We start from the raw sequence: 22,054 nt of genomic DNA on the forward strand, positions 1-22,054 counted from the left end.
GAAATAAAAGGAAATTGAAATATTGAAGTGAAAAAAAAAAACTTGTCTTCAACAGCACTTCCCCACCAATGACAGAAATACAATCATTGCTCAGAAGGCTTCACAAACACCTGCCACACCTGCCACACATGTCACACCTGCCACGCTTGTCACACCTATCACACTTGTCACACCTGGTCACAGCGAGAGTTCCTTCACCTGTTCCTCTATACGAGTAAAGTAATTATAGTAATGTTGGATCAAAAGCTTAAGATTATTACATGTTTCTCGAGTAAATTTCTGGGTACAAATAAAATCTTGTATAATTTACGTGTCGTGCAAGGAGACACAAGGGTCGATTTGGTGTGTGTGTGTGTGTGTGTGTGTGTGTGTGTGTGTGTGTGTGTGTGTGTGTGAAAGTCTTATTTGTGTTTTTGTCTGTTTGTTTCGTTTATCCTGTCTGTGCTTGTCTGTCTGTCTGTCTGTCTGTGTCTGTCTGTCTGTCTTTATGTATATATAAGACCACATGTTTTTACTCTTCTGCATTACTAAGAACTAGATTATTATTATTATTATTATTATTATTATTATTATTATTATTATTATTATTATTATTATTATTATTATTATTATTATTATTATTATTAAGCCTTAGATATTCATTAGAAAGAGAAGGATTAGTTTCACACGATACGGAGTCAGGTCTGCCCCACCCACCCGTCAAACACATTATCTTACGTGTGAGAAACATATTTTTACCTGTCATGAGTATAATGTGAGGTGTCGGGGACGATATATAACGTGTATGGTGATTGGCCCCCAACACGGGACACCACAGCGACCAATAATGTTTGTACCCTGTGTCTCTTACTATAGTACCCCTTGTGTCTCTTACTACAGTACCCCCTGTGTCTCTTACTACAGTACCCCCTGTGTCTCTTACTACAGTACCTCCTGTGTCTCTTACTACAGTACCTACTATAGCCCCCCTGTATTTACCGTTAAGGACTTCCTTCCTTATAGATTCTAGTTGGCTTTAGTGTTCATAGGTTCCATACTATTAAGTTCCAATCCCAATAGGTCCCGGTTCTTATAGGCACTAGTCCTACGCTTCAGTCCTCTTAGAGTAGGTGTGGGGTCCATCTACCCAGCAGTCCTTCCGCTATAAATGCCTAATTGACTCAAATCCTTGTGTACATATGAATATTCATCAGTCTTTATGTGTTATAAGTGGTCGTGAATGGTGGGGATACATCAGCGTAAACCGTTAAAATTAGCGAAATTACCCTTAATCATATATACACACACAATACTGTACAGTCACTCATTGAAGTTCGTGGGGGGTCTCCGTGTGTGTGGGTGAATCCCATCCCCGCCCCCTTTCTGGACGACAGGCGCTGGGCACGGGACAACGCACACACAAACATACACGGTGAAACTGTTGGAACTGTGTGTGTTCAATTAAGACCTGTTTGACAAGAATATTTGTCCATGCAAATATTGTGTTATGTCATATAATGTTTACACATTTGGATTTGTGTGACAGCATATGAGGGTTAAAATTGTTCACAGTCCTCTGTTACCTGAACCATGAGACGCTTCGATATGTGAAGATGAAGCAATACGATAGAGGGGGAGTGGAGGAGGAGGGTGGCATATAATATACAGCAATAGACCTACTTCAATACTCTCCTTTAGTTATTACATGAAGGGTTTCTTACCTGCTTGGTGTGTTTCCTCCAGTAGACTGTTGCCTTAGACTCGGGACTGTTCCAATACGACGTTGGCCAACCGCTTCACTGCTCATTGTTTCGAGTCTTCGTCTACTTCGAATGTTTTATTCCCTATTATTCAGAATGAGTTTGTGTTGGATATATAGAGGAATATATGAAGAAGATATATACTACGTTAATGGTAGATACTGTCTGAGTTGAACTCTTTACGGTTTACAATATTATTCATGTGGCTACGAAGCAAATTTTCGAACGGATTGGAATGCACCTCGACCTGCACTACCATCGTGTCTGCTGCTTAATTAATGCTTAGATATCGAAGGGGCTCTAACCTTCATATCTTATCATACAACACTGAATGTGTAACCTGATTATGACTAACGATAATACTGATTGACAAACATAATCCTGTCTGACCTGATTACATAAAAGACAGTTCTGCCGTGTGTGTGTGCGTTGTCACGTCACTTAACACAGACTCGCCGTCCAGAAAGAGGTGGGAGACTGGACTGGCACACACACACACACACACACACACACACACACACACACGTACCCCCACGAACTTTTATGAGTGACTGTACACTCGCACCAAAAAGTATCGGTGCAAGGTGAGATCGACGACTTCCGAAACGATACGTATACACTGTGATATGTCGGGAAGGTTGGTAAGTGTATCCTCATAACCCCCCCCCCCCCACTAGGTGTTGCCATATGGCTGACAATCAGTGTGTTTGTTTCCTCTTTTCGGATTGTTGCTCTGTGTCGACTGAATGATGAGCGAGGGTTCGGTCTCGGTGAACGTGGGTATAAAACGGAGGTAATTTGAAGCAGTAGAGATCTATACATGCCAGACGACATGGAAACCTCAGAGGGAACACGAGGAACTATTATTGCCCTTCATAACGAAGGGTTCGGCGTCACAGATATTAGCCTACGGGTTGGTGTCCACAGGAACACCGCTGCACGATGGATTCGGCGATACCTCGAAACTGGTGCTACAGACGACAGGTCTCGGAGCGGCTGTCCACGCTGCACCACCCCTCAGGACGACCAGTGGTTTATTTGGAAGCATAAATTAATGTGGCAATATTCACAAGTATCACAAATAATTTCATAGTGTCTATTTATCACTTCCCTACCTTATTTATAACGGTTTGTTTCACTTGACCAGGGCTGCCAACATACGGCTGGAATAACTCGCCTTTCCCAGTACCTATCGTCACTGGTCTCAAATTGTTCACACTACAGTATGCACCGATACTTTTTGTTGCGAGTGTACATGTAGTGTTTAATTTTAGAGTTAAACTAATGCAGAATGCCAGTAATCAGTCAAGACATCACTTTTCTGTGTGTGTGTGTGTGTGTGTGTAAAATATGTCAAATTAGCACTCCATAACTTCAACACACTAAGACTGGTCCACGTCAACTTTATTCTTAACATTGAAGATAAACAGTTAAGTTACCCCGTTAAGTTAAGGCGATGAAAAACATGACAAGTCTCCTTCTCTTGAGTAAAGGAAACTGGTGTAGCCTTATTAAGTGTTAGGCACGAGGGGTGACGCGCATGATCCAGCCTAGATCCATGAGATGGCACAAACACATACAGTCACTGCTAGGTACAAGCTGGAACCCTGTTATCTACAGGGTCAGACTCTCTGTTATCCTCCCTCCTTCCTCCTTCCCCATCCTCCTCATCTCTCCTCCTTCCCCATCCTCCCTCCTTCCCCCCACTCACTGAGTGAAGGAAGTGATGGTGTTGGTGAGCCACGAGCCATATTTCCTTTAACTAAACATTATATATTGGGGGGAGGGGACCAAAAACAAACCCATAGAGTAAGTTTGTGTTGCTAGTTGAAATGGGTTGGGCTGGGCTAGGCTAGGTTAGGCAGGTTGCTAGGCTAGTCAGTAAAAATATATCTACGCCACCTTGCCAGCATGTCAACAATAAAGTCACATGACCACTCTGTCCTGGGTAGTGTGTTGTAGTTAGTCACCCTATTGTTGTAATTATTATTATTATTATTGTCGTTGTTAGTAATGTTAGTATTATGTAGAATCAGAGTACATTATTATTGTAAATTATTTTATACAGAAAGAAAATAGTAACACGTACTTATGTTTTACTCGAACCAAAATCACTCTGTCCTGGGTAGTGTGTTGTAGTTAGTCACCCTATTGTTGTAATTATTATTATTATTATTGTCGTTGTTAGTAATGTTAGTATTATGTAGAATCAGAGTACATTATTATTGTAAATTATTTTATACAGAAAGAAAATAGTAACACGTACTTATGTTTTACTCGAACCAAAATCACACACACACACACACACACACACACACACACACACACACACACACACACACACACATATCAATTAGCCACCGCTTAAAAAATAACGAAATTTTATTATATTATTTAATTAACCATTTTTGTTCTCTCTAATATGATTAAGACAAAGTTGATGTATATATATTTTATGGAGTGCAGGGAAACCCACTTCATTCATCACGCTCAACTCGGTACAAAAATCCAGCTTATTACACAGAGAACAGGTTTGGTGTGTTGCCTCAGTGAGTGTGGGCGGGCAAGGCACGCTGCTTCGCCTTCTGACTTTGTCCAATACGCATTTTTCACTCGTTTAAAATATATCCATTATTTTTCTAAGGTTTTCTCGTGAGTTACATCAACCTTTATCACTAACTAATTATTATACTGAAAATTCCTTACATGATTTAAGAAACCTGAGGTGAATTTGTTTCCTTTTAAATATAACTTATCCAGTGCGGTGGTCAACTCACCTTCTGATCCAGCAGTTGTCTCCGGAGTCCCGCAGAATAGGTCCCTTACTTTACTGTAGGAGAAATAGATGATGGTGGAGTGCAATGTGGGTGATGTTTACTCTGTGTACCGAAAGCTTAGCCCTCAGTAAGTGCTGTTTCTACACGTTTCTCTCCGGCACTACAGCTCTATCTCAGTCACGTCTGGTTTAGGTAGTTATTATGAAAGCTAAGAGTCAGTTGTGAGGAATGGGTAGGTGTGATTCGATTCACTGGTCAGATGTGTAGAATCTTGCTTCTTGTGTACCAGTCATGTCAGTTGTGAAGAATGGGTAGTTGTGGTCCAGTCAACAGTCAGTTGTGTCGAGTCTGGGACTGGGTAGCCACTATGAGTATTCAGGTAAACAAAGGAGTTTGGTCCCAGCGTCTCGTGTACACTAAAAAGAATGCCAGCCAGGTGCAGTGTTTCGTGGCCTTTGTCCTCCAAGGTGGCGGTGTTGATATGACGTCACTAGCCTTTCAGTGCCAGGGAGGACTAGTCAAGCACTTAGCGCCGCTTAAGGGGTAATGATGTGTAAACAGCGCCATCTTCAGGAGTGGCTCAATGATTATGAATGGTTATTGAGTGCAAACGGCGCCCTCTTGAAGCACCAAGACCAACACCGTCAACGATACATTCCCAAAGGGACGAGATCTTGACCAACAATACTTGTATCACTTCTAGCGACGGGCGGGAGATTTTTTTTTCTTTCTTATTTAATGTGGTTATGTTTTGCTGTTAATTATGTGTTGAACTTCACATATTGTCATCCAATATAAGTAGAAACTTAACTGTGTTCAACTTGCCCCAGAGACGTACAGTCATAGGAAAGAGTTGCGTTACACTCACTGTGCCTTGAAGCCCAGGGTGTTGAAGTTTGGTGAAGTTTCCCCGTTAAAGTTAATGGAGCCTCGAGGGTCGAGCCTAAACCACCAAAATTAGTCTTTGTTTATCAAAAGACGGCGAGCATGTCTGTACCATTTACCGATATGTGATGACAATAATATTAAGAGAGATGTTTATTATTCCTCAAGGTGCGCGTGGCATTATTTTGTAAATTATTTGTCATCCATAACTAAATTTGCTAATTGAACTATGTCCGACACGTACAGTCTGTCCTTGAGCAGCGACGGGAAGTGATCGCTAGATATATTAATTTCGTGGAATTTGAAATAAACATTAAATTTTTTCAATCCATTTTTCTTCCCTCTAATCGCACTTGTCTTATCCGTGTACAGCATCCTGCCACATCCGAGATACAACCTGATATAGACCTCAGTATATTATAATAATCATGAGATCTCTACAAAGTTTGAATTTGTAAATCTGCAAATGTTACCGATAGACAAAATGTGAGATAATTATCATGTTTGTGTCATAGATAAGAACTGAATTAGTTACTTCGGTTACCTTCAAAAATATAATGGGGACACTGGCCTATAATGGAACTGACATTAATTGAGCTGCTAAACCTTATTTGCATCCCAAAGACCAAACCTTGAGATCAACACAAACTGAACCAACCAATGTATTTCTGGCATTGCGAGATATTTACAAACATGATCTATCCCTTGAATGTTATACGAAGTACCACATTCTTGTCTATGTTAATAAATGTCTTAATTTGGAGGTTGGTTGCTGTATAAAAGATAAAGGGGGAACTGGTAGGGCAAGAGTATAATATTTATTTAACAAAGTAAGTTTTTTCACCAAATCGTTCCTGATCTTTAACTACTTGCCAAGTGCGTCATGATAGCCCAGTGGACAGTTGTTTGGGTGACAGTGATCCAGCCTGACGAGAGTGCCGAAAGTTTATGTTTATATTAACATTCATAAGGCGATTACTTCTTTATATTGTGTTAGTGTTTATATAAACACATCAGCCTACGATAGACCCCAATATGGGATAATTAATGGAGAAGGTTTACAAGAGCCGACTCGATACACACACACAAACACACACACACACCCCACCCCCCACACACACACACACACACACCCCACACACACAACCACCCCCCCCCACACACACACAACCACCCCCCACACACACCCACCCCCCACACACAACCACCCCCACACACACAACCCCACACCCCCCACACACACAACCACCCCCACACACACACACAACCACCCCCCACACACACAACCACCCCCACACACACACAACCACCCCCACACACACACACCCACACACACACACACACACACACAACCACCCCCACACACACACACAACCACCCCACACACAACCACCCCCACACACACAACCCCCCACACACACACACACCCACCCCACACACAACCACCCCCCCACACACACACCCACCCCACACCCACCCCCACACACACCCACCCCCACACACCCCACACCACACTCACCCACCCCCCACACCCACCCCCCCACACACCCACACCAGGTGTTCACTATACGTCAGTGTAAGCCTTCATACGGATGTTCCATCATCATCATTTACAACAACACACTCATTCGTCTTGACCCGCCTGTACCACACATAATACAATACACTCACTCACCTAATGTGATAAAACTAAGTAAAACCTTAAATAACAAAGAATAATATTGTACAGAATAGCGAAATTTTAATGTAATAATAATAATAACAATAATAATAATAACTAACAATAACAATAATAACAATAAAAATAGTAATAATAACAATAATAATAATAAAAATTATAATAATAATAATAATAAAAATAATAATAATAAAAACACGAGCATAAAGCATCAAAATCTTGACATGAACCACAACAAAGTAGGAAATTACTTATACACTTTAGCTGGGTTTACCGAACAGAAATACCAAGGTCTAAGGTCCTATACACCCATTAGTGGCCCCCTGTGGTGGAGTGACGACCTTGTTCCACCCACCGTCATGTTCCCCAGCCCAGGGTCAACCCCTCGGTGTTGTTGTTGCTCGTTGTTGATCATTGTTGTTGTTGTTGTTTGTTGTTTGTTGTTATTTCGCCCATACCATCCTACTATCCCCTACCATCACCCCCACTCCTCCCTAACCCACCATCCCCTCCCATCATCACACCCCTCCCTCACCCATTATGGGAGGTGGGTCATGGTACCATCCGTCACGGACAGCGGAAGGAGCCAAGAACTACTGACTGTACTGGGAAGGCTGTTGATTTCCCCTCCCATCACACCACCATCCCCTTCCACACCACCATCCCCTTCCACACCACCATCCTTCCACACCACCATCCCCTTCCACACCACTATCCCCTTCCACACCACTATCCCCTTCCACACTACCACACTCCTTCCACACTACCATCCCTTCCACACCACTATCCCCTTCCACACCACCATCCCCTTCCACACCACCATCCCCTTCCACACCACCATCCCCTTCCACACCACCATCCCCCACACCACCATCCCCTTCCACACCACCATCCCCTTCCACACCACCATCCCTTCCACACCACCATCCCCTTCCCACACCACCATCCCCTTCCACACCTCACCATCTCCCTTCCACACCACCATCCTCCACACCACTATCCCCTTCCACACCACCATCCCCTTCCACACCACCATCCCCTCTACACCACCATCCCCTTCCACACTACCATCCCCTTCCACACCACTATCCCCTTCCACACCACCATCCCCTTCCACACCACCACCATCCCCTTCCACACCACCATCCCCTACCACACCACCATCCCCTTCCACACCATCATCCTTCACACCATCATCCTTCATCACATCATCCCCTTCCACACCATCATCCCTCCTCACTAACCACCCTAGCCTAACCTAACCACCCTAACCTAACCCACAAGAATAATAGATGATAATAATAATAATAACAAATAAAATAATAGTAGTACACCTCTACTCATAGTGATGATGATAATAATTTAAATTCATTGTTATTGTTCTTATTAGTTTCTTTTATTGTTATTATTATTATTATTATTTTACTTTGACACATTAACACCTACTGACCTGAGCCCACCTACATTATGTCTTCATTACTCATTATCATCTTACGGTAGAAAGGTTTAGTAATGGTTGTTTACTCAGCCGGTCATTACAACACTATGTAGATAACCTCCAGTGATTCCACGCCGGTGAACTGTAGTAAAGGATGAATGGTTACAGATTATTAACAATCACACTTTGGGGACTATATAACCTCTCTTATATACGGTATTACTAGGTGATTGGCTCTCCCAACATTAATAGTTAGTATACACAGCCACGCGCGTCATCTATTGGTAGACACAGAAACTAATTTTTGCCGTCTCAGTTTTACAGCGTCTCTGTAAAGTATCCGCGAACTTCAGGACCAAGACAAAATTGATACAGGTTTTGTCTTTTTTTTACTATATTTTTTCTTCAAGGACTGGATCCTGTGTGTGTGTGTGAACCATAAATTTACCCTGTGCCAATATGAGGTCATTCTGTACCGTCTAGTTTCAATTAGTGTAAGATGACCAAATATCTGTGGTAAGTATTACTGGTTGAGCAAAGTTATGTTGTTCTGACAGCAAACACAGTCACAAGTGATGTTAACTCTATAATGTCATACTTCATAACTTAGTTTTCTCTTTCTCTGTACCGCAGTCGGTCTCTCAGTGATCATCATACTCGTGTTTCTTATTTGTCAGAACATGTAAACCTCAAACTGTTAACGTTTAATGAAGTTTTATGTTTTTACTTGGCTACCACCTGCCGCCGGAGACTCCTTCTAATCCCTGCAGCAGTCCACCACCACCAAGCTTCCCTGGATAAAAACCTGGTCAACCAAACATAAACCGCAACAGCCTGGTTGACCACGAGCGATTGGAAGAAACTTGTCAGGATCCCTCTTGTAGATCTCTAATGGCCCTTAGGCGATGTTCCTGATATTTGCTGGTAACAAGTTCACAGATCCGGAGCCTCGGTTGGGTTTCCTCTCATTATACTTCTGACGTTTCTACTCCTCACTCCAAGGCTTCTCACACTCCTCACTCCAAGGCTTCTTATACTCCTCACTCCAAGGCTTCTCACACTCCTCACTCCAAGGCTTCTTATACTGTTCACTCCAAGGCTTCTTATACTCTTCACTCCAAGGCTTCTTATACTCCTCACTCCAAGGCTTCTTATACCCTTCACTCCAAGGCTTCTCACAGTCTCACACTCCTCACTCCAAGGCTTCTCACACTCCTCACTCCAAGGCTTCTCATACTCCTCACTCCTCTCCAATGCTGCCTGTCCCCACAGGCTTCTCCACAAGGCTTCTCACACCCCTCACTCCAAGGCTTCTCACACTCCTCACTCCAAGGTCTCACACTCCTCACTCCAAGGCTTCTCACACTCCTCACTCCAAGGTCTCACACCCCTCACTCCAAGGTCTCTCACACTCCTCACTCCAATTAGATATTTTGTACCGTATAAATTTAAGAACAAAACTAAAATGAATTATAATAGACAGCTGACGTCTGTGTGTTATAAAGCGTCCCCATTAAGTGAAGATTTTGGAGTGAACTTTTTGAGGTAAACAAGAGACTGCTGTGACCTGTTTCCCCTTTGTGTTTCCATTACACGAGTCGATCCAGGGTCTTTTATTCAGGCAGTGAGTCAAGTGTTAGGGATAAATATTCTTTGTATTTTGGTGAGTTTGTTGAGGCGATAATTCCGTCATTAGAAGGTAATGTTAGTACGTGTAGCTATATTACGGCCTTGACCAAGTCTCATTATCCATCGTATTATTTTCTTATTATATAATTTCTAACACAAAAGCTTTTTGACTCGCACGTTCATTAGATTCTTATTATCTAGCTTAACATTTTCTTTTGAGTCTTTTATGATATTCTCTCTAAATCCCGGACTAATGAGAACAGGTTCCAAACACTCTCCCTGAGGCAACATATGTAAGGTTCAGGTTTCTCTACTTGGTCACCCTCGCTTACCACAACAACACCACCTCAGTTCTCGCACTTATTGACTCAACCGGCACTTACAGTAGACGGAGGGGGGGGGGGGCCGATGGGGGGGGAGGAAAGAGGTGGGAACGGAGGGGGAGGAAAGAGGTGGGAACGGAGGGGTAGGAAAAAGAAAAGGATGGGAAAGAAGGGGAGGGGAGGGACCATATAACGGGCTGTAGCTCTACTGAATAACAAAATGTGATCTTGAGCACCGTACACACATACACTGACATGAGGACCCGGCCTGATGAGGGCCCGGCCTGGTGATGGGTGAAGCCGTGAAGGTTTGGCCTATGGAGGACCGTATGAGGCGCGAGGGCCCGGTCTGATGAGGCGTGAGGGCCAGGTCTGATGAGGCGTGAGGGCCCGGTCTGGTGGGGGAGCTCATAACGGTAGGAGTGCCCTGGGTACTCACCTTCCGCTAGTCATGTTGCTGCAGGTGTCATGGTGGGGCACGCTGACTCCTGCCTCCCTTCCCATGCCCCTGCCCATGCCCTGCCCCTACTCCATGCCCTGCCCCTACTCCATGCCCTGCCCCTACTCCATGCCCTGCCCATACCCCCCGTCCTGTTTATTCAGGTTACCAACCTTCAGGCTGGAAAAGGGAAGTGAGAGAGAGAGAGAGAGAGAGAGAGAGGTTATTAGCATCTAACATAGCTGTCATGTATAGTTAAATAATTATGTATACCACGATCAATAAATTTTACTGTAATATGTCGCGTTTTATATATATATATATATATATATTTTTAATCACAAGAAACTGTGAAGAATTATTATTATTATTATTATTATTATTATTATTATTATTATTATTATTATTATTATTATTATTATTATTATTATTATTATTATTATTATTATTATTATTACCTCTAGCACAGCGAGTGAGGGGATGCATGGTGACCTTGGTGGTGTGGGGGTCATCATGCAGGTGGGAAGAGGACGATTACTACCCAATTAGATTATAGAATCAATCATCATCCATCACTGTAATGACAACACACACACACACACACACACACACACACACAAAATTATTCCTCTCCCTGTGTAATTGAATAGAAAGGAACCATTACTTAGTGAATTAAGAGAACTGGCCAGCCTTATGAACGAGTCACCTGGATGTAAGGAGTTTTAAATTACGTCCTTGAAGGTGGTCGATGGGGCGCCCTGGAGGTCACATAATCCTCAATGCTGAATAATTTTAACGATATTGACAGAAGTATTAGTAGGGGAGCTTGTACAGGTGTGGGTATTACAAGATGGAGTTAAGCAGGTGTGGGTAGGTATAGGCACAGGTGTGTTGAGGTGTTACGGAGTGAAATTGAAAAGAAAATACTAAAAGGAATAAATAAAATTGTGTTATTGACTTTTTTTTATGGTGTTACCTGTCTGTCTGTCTGTCTGTCTGTGTCTGTCTCTCTGTCTGTCTGTCTGTCCGTCCGTCTCAGTCTTGTACATGTTTATACAATGGTTGGTAGAAGTATGTATGTTTGTATGTTATTATTATTATTATTATTATTGTTGTTTTTCTCGTCGTCATTATCATTACAACTACAGGATACCACATCTCGTTATTCCCAGCTTCCAATTACATAAACAAAGTCGGGTGATTACTAACGTCACAGCCACCAAGATAATTGATGGGACTAGTCAATTACGGGTGATTAGGTTAATCTCTGTAATTAACAATATCATGTGACTGTTACAAGTGAAATATGTGATGTTTTTTCTATTTTATTTTCCCGGGCGTAATGGATGTGTGTGTGTGTGTGTGTGTGTGTGTGTGTGTGTGTGTGTGTGTGTGTGTGTGTGTGTGTGTGTGTGTGTGTGTGTGTGTGTGTGTGTGTGTGTGTGTTATAGTGAGTCTCCCTCAGTGTGGTGGCACAGGTGTGTTATAATCTCCCAGACACAAGGACTGGGATGTGTCTTACTGTGCATCCCTAAGATTACGCCTTCTTACAGGTCGACTATCTTCCTCCTCCTCCTCCTCTTCTGTCTCTTTCATCTTCCTCCTCCCTCTCTTCCTCCTCCATTAATCCCTTGCTTATTCTCCATCTGTTTTGCTGTCCCAACCTTTTCTTTTCCACTCAAAGCACGTTTCTCCCTCCCCTGCCCTCCCCGCCCCTGTCGTTCAGAGCGTGAAGACAACAAGACCCATCCCTTCCTTACTATACCTATCCTCCCCCTCCACCGAACGTGAAGACCCCCATCCCTCCTCCCCCACACTTAGGACACGGGTAAGAGGATCAGGTGTCGTCTTACCACTAATCCGAGTCATGTTTCCTTGCAGGTATGACGGCAGGAGTCAGTGTTGGAGAGCTACGAGCCACGTGTGTTGGCTGGAGTCACGTATGTACCCTCAGAGAACGTCTTGATAGATCTGGTTCCGGAGTCTCAAAGATTATTAACCTTGAATTCTTCCCTTTTAACTCAAACTAAAAGAACACGTCGAGTTTCAGTAGAGTTTCAGAGTTTCATTTGGCCTGACTTTAAGATGTGCCAGTTTTAAACATTCTTACGTCTTCAGTTTTTAGGAGAATTTAATTTTAGAATATTTTGAGAATCTGGGATAATTGGTGTGTATGCTGGGTTGCCACTATGTGTATCTCTATGTGTGTGTGTGTGTGTGTAGGGCCTAATGGTTATTTACACGGTGGCATGTTGGTGAGTTAAACCAGAATTTACGGTGGAAAGAGTTAGTTTGTGGGAGTATAATTTAGTTATATTGGTATGTTATACACACACACACACACGCACTCACACGCATTAGAGGTAGAGAAGTTAGGATCTACTCACACCTTGGGAAATATTTCAAAACAAAATTACACATCTGGTAAGGAACCCACGACGTGTAGTGTTTACGAGGCCGTCAATATGTGTAATGACTCCTCCTGTCCTCTGGATGTGGGAGAGTCTCTCATCATTTTATAGTATTAATTCTGAGGCAACATTACAGGTAGAGGTACAGGTAGTGATACAGGTACAGGTAGTAATACAGGTACAGGTAGTGGTACAGGTACAGGTAGTGATACTGGTAGTGGTACAGGTACTGGTAGTGATACAGGTACAGGTAGTGATACAGGTACATGGAGTGATGCAGGTACAGGAAGTGATACAGGTACAGGTAGTTATACAGGTACAGGTAGTGGTACAGGTACTGGTAGTGGTACAGGTACAGGAAGTGATACAGGTACAGGTAGTGATACAGGTGCAGGTAGTGATACAGGTACAGGTAGTGGTACAGATACTAGTAGTGATACAGGTATACAGGTAGACAGATACACAAGCAGTATTTTGGACCATTTTACACAATTATGATATAACTTGTCACCTTGTACACGAGGAAGGCTTCAGGCGAGGGTCTTAATGATGAACATACAAGTTATAGGTAAAACAGGTGTTCAGGAGTATGTTAACCAGACCAATAATGAACACTTAATGAACACCAAGGAACATTTTTTTTTTAAAGCAGATGTCCCGATATCCAAATTGAAAGTAGATCGTTGGAAGTCTTCTAAAAGTTTGGTTATAGAGACTTGATCCATGATAATGACAATTTGAATATACTTCTTAATGGGAAATTCGAACGATGATTATGGAAAATCGAACGTCCGTGATAAATATTCGAACTTTATTTCCCCCAGATTAAACACAATTCAAACAATGATTACAATTCTTCGAACTTTGGAGACGTAAATTCGAACGATAGTAATAAATTATTGAACATTGGAGTTTTATTTCACAACACGACCAGAAGCAGTAGCACCGTCACAACACTGTCCTGTCGTTAAGTCATCCACCCAATAACTAATGGGGAATCTTAGGGGGTGTTTCCTGCTACACTTTACGGCCGTCGGGAGCAAGCACAGGCTAAGATAAATAGTAAACGGTAATAGGTAGGGATAAATTGGCTAATACGACTTAATTGTAATTTATAGCCTATTAGCTCTGGTTTGGGGGCCAGTTAGCGAGCCGAACTGCCGACTGTGTAAACACAGTCTTTGGTGTCTCGTGATGCTGGGGTCACCTGGCTTGGTCAATCGTGATGATGGGGTCACCTGGCTTAGTCCCTCGTGATGATGGGGTCACCTGGCTTAGTCCCTCGTGATGATGGGGTCTCCTGGCTTAGTCCCTCGTGATGATGGGGTCACCTGGCGTAGTCCCTCGTGATGCTGGGGTCACCTGGCTTAGTCCCTCGTGATGATGGGGTCACCCTGTAGTCCTCGTGATGATGGGGTCTCCTGGCTTAGTCCTCGTGATGATGAGTCCCTCGTGATGATGGGGTCACCTGGTCCTCCTCACCTGGTCCTCGTGATGATGGGGTCACCTGGCTTAGTCCCTCGTGATGATGGGGTCTCCTGGCTTAGTCCCTCGTGATGATGGGGTCACCTGGCTTAGTCCCTCGTGATGCTGGGGTCTCCTGGCGTAGTCCCTCGTGATGCTGGGGTCTCCTGGCGTAGTCCCTCGTGATGCTGGGGTCACCTGTCCAAATAATCAGTTGGGTCCTGTAGTGTGGCAAATAGGTCAGTGGTGTTAACTAAGTGTTTCTTTAACTGTTTAATGCTAGTATGTGTCTCTCCCTGTCTAGCTGTTAACTGTATCTATCTCCTTTTGTCTTTCCCTCTGTGTTTATTATTATCACTATCAGTTTAATCTATGGTTTTGATTAAATGTTTTATATATATAGATATATATATACCCAGTACACATCGTCCCACACTTTACCTGACGAGGACTTCTTGTTAATAGCGCTGGTTACTCCTCCCTGACCTGGCGAGCCCTACCACCTCCTCCTCCTCCTTCCCTTGTCTTCTTCCTCCTTCTCCTCTTTATCCTCGTCCTTTTTCTCTTTCTTTACCTCTTTTTCCCTGCTCCTTCCTCCTCCCCTTCCTCTTCCTTCTTCCTCTCCTCCTCCCTCCTCCTCTTCCCCCTACCTCTCCTCTTCCCCCTACCTCTCCTTCTTCCCCTCTTTTATCCTCCTCTTCCTCCTCTTCCTTTTTCCTCCTGCTCTTCTTCCTCCTTCTGCCCCTCCCATCCCATCCCCTCCTCTTTCTCCCCCTTACCCGTCTCTTTCTCCTCCTTTCTTCTATTTCTTCGTCTTCTTCTCTTTACTTAAAAGCAGGACACACACACACACGCACACACACACACACGCACACACACACACACACACACACACACACACACACATTCTCTCTCTCAGTGGCCGTGGACAATTGACGTCCACTCCCCTTCACTAGTGCGTTTACAGGGGCCCGTCGGGTTTGTGCAGTGTGGCAGTCCAGTGTTTATTTACATTCGACAGAAAGAAACTCGTAAAATAGTAAACATACCATGGAATCAAATTAAAACAATATTAAAACAAATATCTCAATGCAATGACCTGTGGAATGTTTACAAAACGAGCCCCTGTAAACGCACTAGTGAAGGGGACGGCACATAGTTGGTGTATTGAGAACGCAACCAGAAAGCTTTTGTTCTCGTAGATGAAACACTAGTAATGGAGCTATACTTAAGTCCTTTCAAATTCGTCATGGGAACTGAGACATTTCTACAGCGTGTTGATGTAATCGTGGATAATTTTGATGGATTAGATTCTTTAGAACTGTAAATGACGGGGTTAGGAGACGTGAGGCGGATACTAGATTACAAGCCACTTGGATGATCGTCTTTTTTTAACCTAACCTAACCAACCTAACCTAACCTGATCATTTAACTAAGATGGTAAAAAAAACTCGAATAAAACAGTCGATCGTCCAAGTTGAAATCGGCCAAGTGGGGTGACATTGGGTACTCAGTGACAGCATAAGGCTTTCAAGAAGTACCCGAAGCAACAAGTCTAGTAAAGTCTAATCTTGTGGTACAGTTACAGTGATACAGTTATGATACATGAATCTTTGGTTACATAAGTTAAGGTGACAATAGCATTTAGGTAAACAGTTTACTTATCCACTTTCTATAACCTGTATCTTCGTTCTTAAGTCTTAGAAGGTCTTAAGAAGATAAGATCAAGTATGCTAAGACCTTCTAAGACTTATCTACTCTGTCTTTTGTAAGTCTTAGGTCTTATCTATTATTTACTTATCTAGTCTCCATTAGCTGAACTTCCTCACTAAGTCTTGTATAATCCGGCCGTACCATAAGTTACGGCCAATTACTACCCACCCCACCGTCAGCTGATGGGAGGTTTGTGGGGGGAGTGTTGGGGTGGGGGAGTGTTGGGGGTGTTGTGGTGGGGGAGTGTTGGGGGTGAGGGTGTGGGGAGGTGTAGTTGTGGCTGTGTGGGACGGATGGAAGGGGAGACAGAGAGAGACCATTGATACATCAGAGTACCGTTCTCAAATCTGAGGGTTGGCGACCACAGTCCTCCACTCTAAACGTTCTCGGGCTGTTTTTACCAATTCTCTAAGGTTTTGCATCTCTCTGGTGACCCAGTTTTTAATTTAATTTATCTATCCCAGTCTCTGCCTTCCCCTGGCCCTCCTACCCTCAACTTTGCCTGTTAATATTTCTGTTAGTATCCCTTCATCCTTAATTATATGACCAAAGTATCTCATTGTTCTATTTCTGTACAGTTCAGGTGTAATTGCCGATTTTCTTTTAATCTTAGTACTTCTTCATTCGTAAGTAACACCACGCATTTCAAAGGCCTATAACCTCTTTCTGGTGTCTGCTGGAAGTGTCCACGTTTCTGACTCATCGTATACGTGTAGCTTTTCAGCGGCCCTTTTTCTCAGATTGAAGTTAATGTCCCATTGTATTGTGTCTTTTAGAATATCATTTCTAATTAGGAAACAACCTTTACTTTCGTCTTTTCAGCATTAATTCTCAACCAATATTCTTCACCTTTTTCCACTAATGTTAACGAGTTTTTGTAATGTCTCTTCACCATCTGTGGCAAGAGAGGTTTCATCTGTATAGCTTACCTTACAGTATATTTGATATTACTTTACCATTAACTTTTATTACTTCATTATTACTTAAAACTTCTCTCATTAAGAATTCTAAATATATATTATACAATATTGGAGACAGAACACAGCCTTGTCTTACTCCCTGCCTAACTGTGAACCAATTAGTAAGTTCATTATTTACTAACACTGCGGCCTCCTGTTGTCAGTTTTATTTAAAACAAAAATTCTTCATATTCAACAAAGGTGATATACACATTTCTTTGGACTTTTAAAGCTTCACTAAAAATTCTCAAACCAACTATAGCTTCTCCAGTTTTTTTTCCTTTTTGAATACATTTTAATCTTCAGATAACTCGTTGTTTATTTTAAAATTTATTCTACTTAAAACAAAACTTTCCAGACATGAGTTAAGCTAATTGTTCCAAACTGGGAGGCACTCTAAAGGTTCCTGGCTTTTTAGATAATTAATATATATATTTTTTTATCACTGGAAAAGTTTGTTTTGAAGTACAATAAATAGAATGACATATTTTAGTTAAACCATTTAATCCCATTCTTGTTCATTTGTTTTATAAATTCTCCTGGAAGCTGATCAACCCCACAAGCTAGATCATTTATCATTTTGCTCACACCTGCCTAAACTAATGATTCCAGAATTGGTAGTTGGACCTTTATATCCCTTTCTTACCTCTACACTATCCATATCATTGTATAGTTCTTCTACGTATTCTTCCTTTATCTCTTTATCTTAATTAGCCTCTAACTGGATCTTATTGTCTTTGCTTTTAATCGTCCCTAATTTCCCATAATGACACGAAAGTACTGAGTGACGGAAGTGTTTGTACTGAGTGACGGGAGTGAGTGTACTGAGTGACGGGAGTGTGTGTACTGAGCGACGGGAGTGTGTGTGAGTGACGGGAGTGAGTTACAGCACTTTAAAGTAGATTGCCTGCATGGTTCACACACTCATGAGGGCTGAACTGTAGTAATTCCCAACCTATCATCCCCGCTGCTGGTGTTTATCATCATGTGTCTTCTCAATTACTTCTTTATCTTCACATCCTTTACCCGAGTCATCATCAGCTTCTGTGTCTCCAATTCTATCACGGTTAATTAGCGTGTGGTTGGTGTGGTTAGCCGTGGTCGTTTAGGGAATCAACCTGAAGATTAGACACCAGCTTATTTTTAACAGAAGACTAACTAACCACCGTAACGCTAACTGGGTGATTAGGTAAGGTTATAGTTACGATAGTTAATCTTCAGGTGAAAAACTCGGGGTGACTATTCTTTAGGTGATCACAATACGACAAATCATTTGTTGGAAAAAAATTAATATTTCGTTTATTTTTTTTCCAGTGTGATTTTTTTATATTGTGAAATTACGTTTTGAGAATGTATTAAAGTTAACTGTAACGTTGTATTTTGTAGGGTATAATGCCTGACAGTACGGCAGAAATTAGTGAAAATTGTTATTTTCTTAACATTCTGGAGATTGATATAACTCATTACTATTACAATAACGCGGAAATAAATAAAAGGTGATTATACCCTCAAAACAATAACGCGGAAATAAATAAAATGCAATACTTTTACGATACAATAACACGGAATTACAGTAAATAAAACCTAGTACTTTCAAGACAATAATACGAAAACTATTACCAAAAAAAAATAAACCTGAAAAGGAAATAAATATAATGCATTACAAACGTCAGCAGCCGTCCCTTCCATCAGACCCAAGCCGTGATGGACACAGTCTGGGTGAAATATTGTTAAGGTATTTTATATATACGGTGTGTGGGGGGAGGGGGGGGGTTGGGTACTGGATAGTGTTATACTCTCTCTCTCTCTCTCTCTCTCTCTCTCTCTCTCTGGCGGCGGTCAGTGTAAGTGATGGCCATGTCATTATTTTTGTTATTATTGTCAGCGTGATTGAAGATGAGCGGATGTTGTGAAGGGAGGGAATGATTGACTGTGGTGGAGAGAGAGAGAGAGAGAGAGAGAGAGAGAGAGAGAGAGAGAGAGAGAGAGAGAGAGCCGTGTCAGTCAGTAATGATAAACAATCCTCGTTATAAATAAGGTTACTTCCGGTCATCGAGTCGCTACCGGAAGTTGTTTAGGCTGAACTAGTGAGTGGTCCTCTGATCCACACACAACCAGCACACGCCCGCGACGCATAACAACACACACACACAGACATACACATGAGAATATACATGCACACCCACACATATACAGACACACACACACATTGAGAAATCCATCCACATATCAATCCACGCACATGTATACACTTCACACACACACACACACATTAAGTACAGTACAGGTCCTTGAGAGAATAAGTTACACAGGCAAATATCAGAGCCGGAACGAGTTTGAAGGAACATTAAGTGACGTTACATTGATAAAGCGATGAGTTTGCAATTTGTTCCCCGTGAGGTGGTTGTGATGCGGCAGGAATTGTACCAGTGTGAATATTGCCTGTTAAATGGTTACCGGGATATTATGATCGAGGTTGTTTTTGTGGGAGCGACAAGCAGTAAAGGTTGGAGCCTGTGTAACGTAAAGTCAGAAAACCACCTCTCGGTACTAGGGCAGTTTTGGTGTTTTTCCTTTGTTTAAAGTGTTCATGTGCCTTAAGCTCGGGTCTAGATAAAAAAATATGTGTTAATTCTGAATGAGGATGTGACGGTAACAAATACCCCGTCATCTGTTGGGGAAAAAATGAACTTCTTATGGGAAAAAAAAACAGCGAAAAAAATTCAAGAACTTAACTTATCGAATCTTTCCCCTCCCAAAGAACCAAGGGGTGATGTTGCTATCAGCCTCTTGCCCTTTTGAGTGTTTCTGTCAATGGTGTTACTTAGAACATTGTCTCAACAGGTAATCATGAAATATAAGATGAGTCTATGTGTAACTTTAAGGTAATCATCGTATGCACTAAAAATAAATTTAAAATATGAGGGTTCCCGCGTTACTGTCAACACTGGAAAAGGCGAGAATTTGTGTTTTCGTTCTACTTAGCCAATGAGTGATTATGAACGAGTAAGACCAAGGAAACTATCTTAAGGGCTCTCTGTGTATAGGTACCGTGCTTAGTTTTCTTCATTATTTTTATTACAGTGACAGTCTTTTACCCATCCTTTGGCTCTTTCGTCTTGAAATATGATGGAATTTCTTCTCTGTCCGTCAGGTTGTGGGGGTAACAACTGCCTCAGTGTCTTGGGGGGATATTCAAGATAAAGATTTGGAATTACTAAACTATGGGAAACCGTGAGTTGTGTTGGGGTCACATAAGGATAAGAATATTTTGCGTCTAAAACACACACACACACACACACACACACACACACACACACACCGCGCGGGAAAATAGTGAAGGTCGCTGGCAGTAATCGTTGACGACAAGTGGTGTAGGTGGTGACGGTGTGACCGGTGTGTGTGATAGTCAGTGGTCGGCCAGTGTGATAAATTAGCTGTGCAAGGCTGTGAGAATCTCTCTCTCTTCTCTACTCCTCTCTCTCTCTCTCTCTCTCTCTCTCTCTCTCTCTCCTCTCTCTCTCTCTCCTCTCTCTCTCTCTCTCTCTCTCTCTCTCTCTACCTCTCTCTCTCTCTTCTCTCTTCTCTTCTCTTGTACGTTCAACCACAAATCTGTCATCTCCTTTGTTTGTAAACTCCTACCCTCTCCCTCTTCCCTCCCCACCCTTCCTCCCTCTTCCCTCACCCCTCCCCTCCTCTCCTCCCTCTCCTCCCCACCTTCCCCCACCCTCCCTCCTTCCCCACCTCCCTCTCCCCACCCCTCCCCCACCCCCTCCTCCACCTTCCCCCACCCCACCTCCACCCTTCCCCCACCCCTCCTCCACCTTCCCCCCCACCACCCTCCCTCCCCCCCCTTTCCCTCTGCCCTACAGTGCACGTGAAAGTATTTGGTGTGTGCAAGTGAGGTAGTGTGCTGTGGGTGTGGTGGTGTGTGGTAGTGTGGTGAGGGTGTGGTAGTGTGGTGAGGGCGTGGATAGTGTGGTGAGGGTGTGGTTGGTGACCGCTACTGAATGTCACTACACTGGGGTCAGAAACTATGTTCTTAAATATTTGAACGTTAAGTTTTTCTCCTAAATGATGTTAATAGAACTCTAGTGATAGTTTTAGCAGTAATGATAACAATAATAATAACAATAATAATAATAATAATGATAACAATAATAATAACAATAATAATAATAATAGTAGTAATAATAATAAATGAGGGCAAATTCTTAAGTTGACTGGACGTCTCCACCACCCAGTCCCATTTGATCTCGATAAGTGACCGAAAATGCACGAGGGTCATTGTTTCATACGTCACCGTGGGTTGTGTGGGTAGAGCTGTACCGGTCAGGTTCTTGGGCGTTTGTCTTTATAAAATTGTAAAGAAAACCCAGTTGAAAGTGTTAATAAAAGACTATGTTATGTGGTGTGTTGGGCCAAGGTACAGCCCTGCCAGGTTATAAATTAACTTAAAAAGTGACGATAACTTGTTAATTGTATGAAAGGAGAAAGAAAACTAAACACTGTCTTCCCCTTCACCAAACATTACATAAATATTATTGCACTACAATAACCAAGTGGGGGGGGGGGAGGTCTCTGTGCCACCCAGTTACC

This window comes from Homarus americanus, unplaced genomic scaffold, assembly GCF_018991925.1.
Source record: "Homarus americanus isolate GMGI-L3 unplaced genomic scaffold, GMGI_Hamer_2.0 scaffold15169, whole genome shotgun sequence".
In the NCBI taxonomy this organism is placed as follows: Eukaryota; Metazoa; Arthropoda; class Malacostraca; order Decapoda; family Nephropidae; genus Homarus; species Homarus americanus.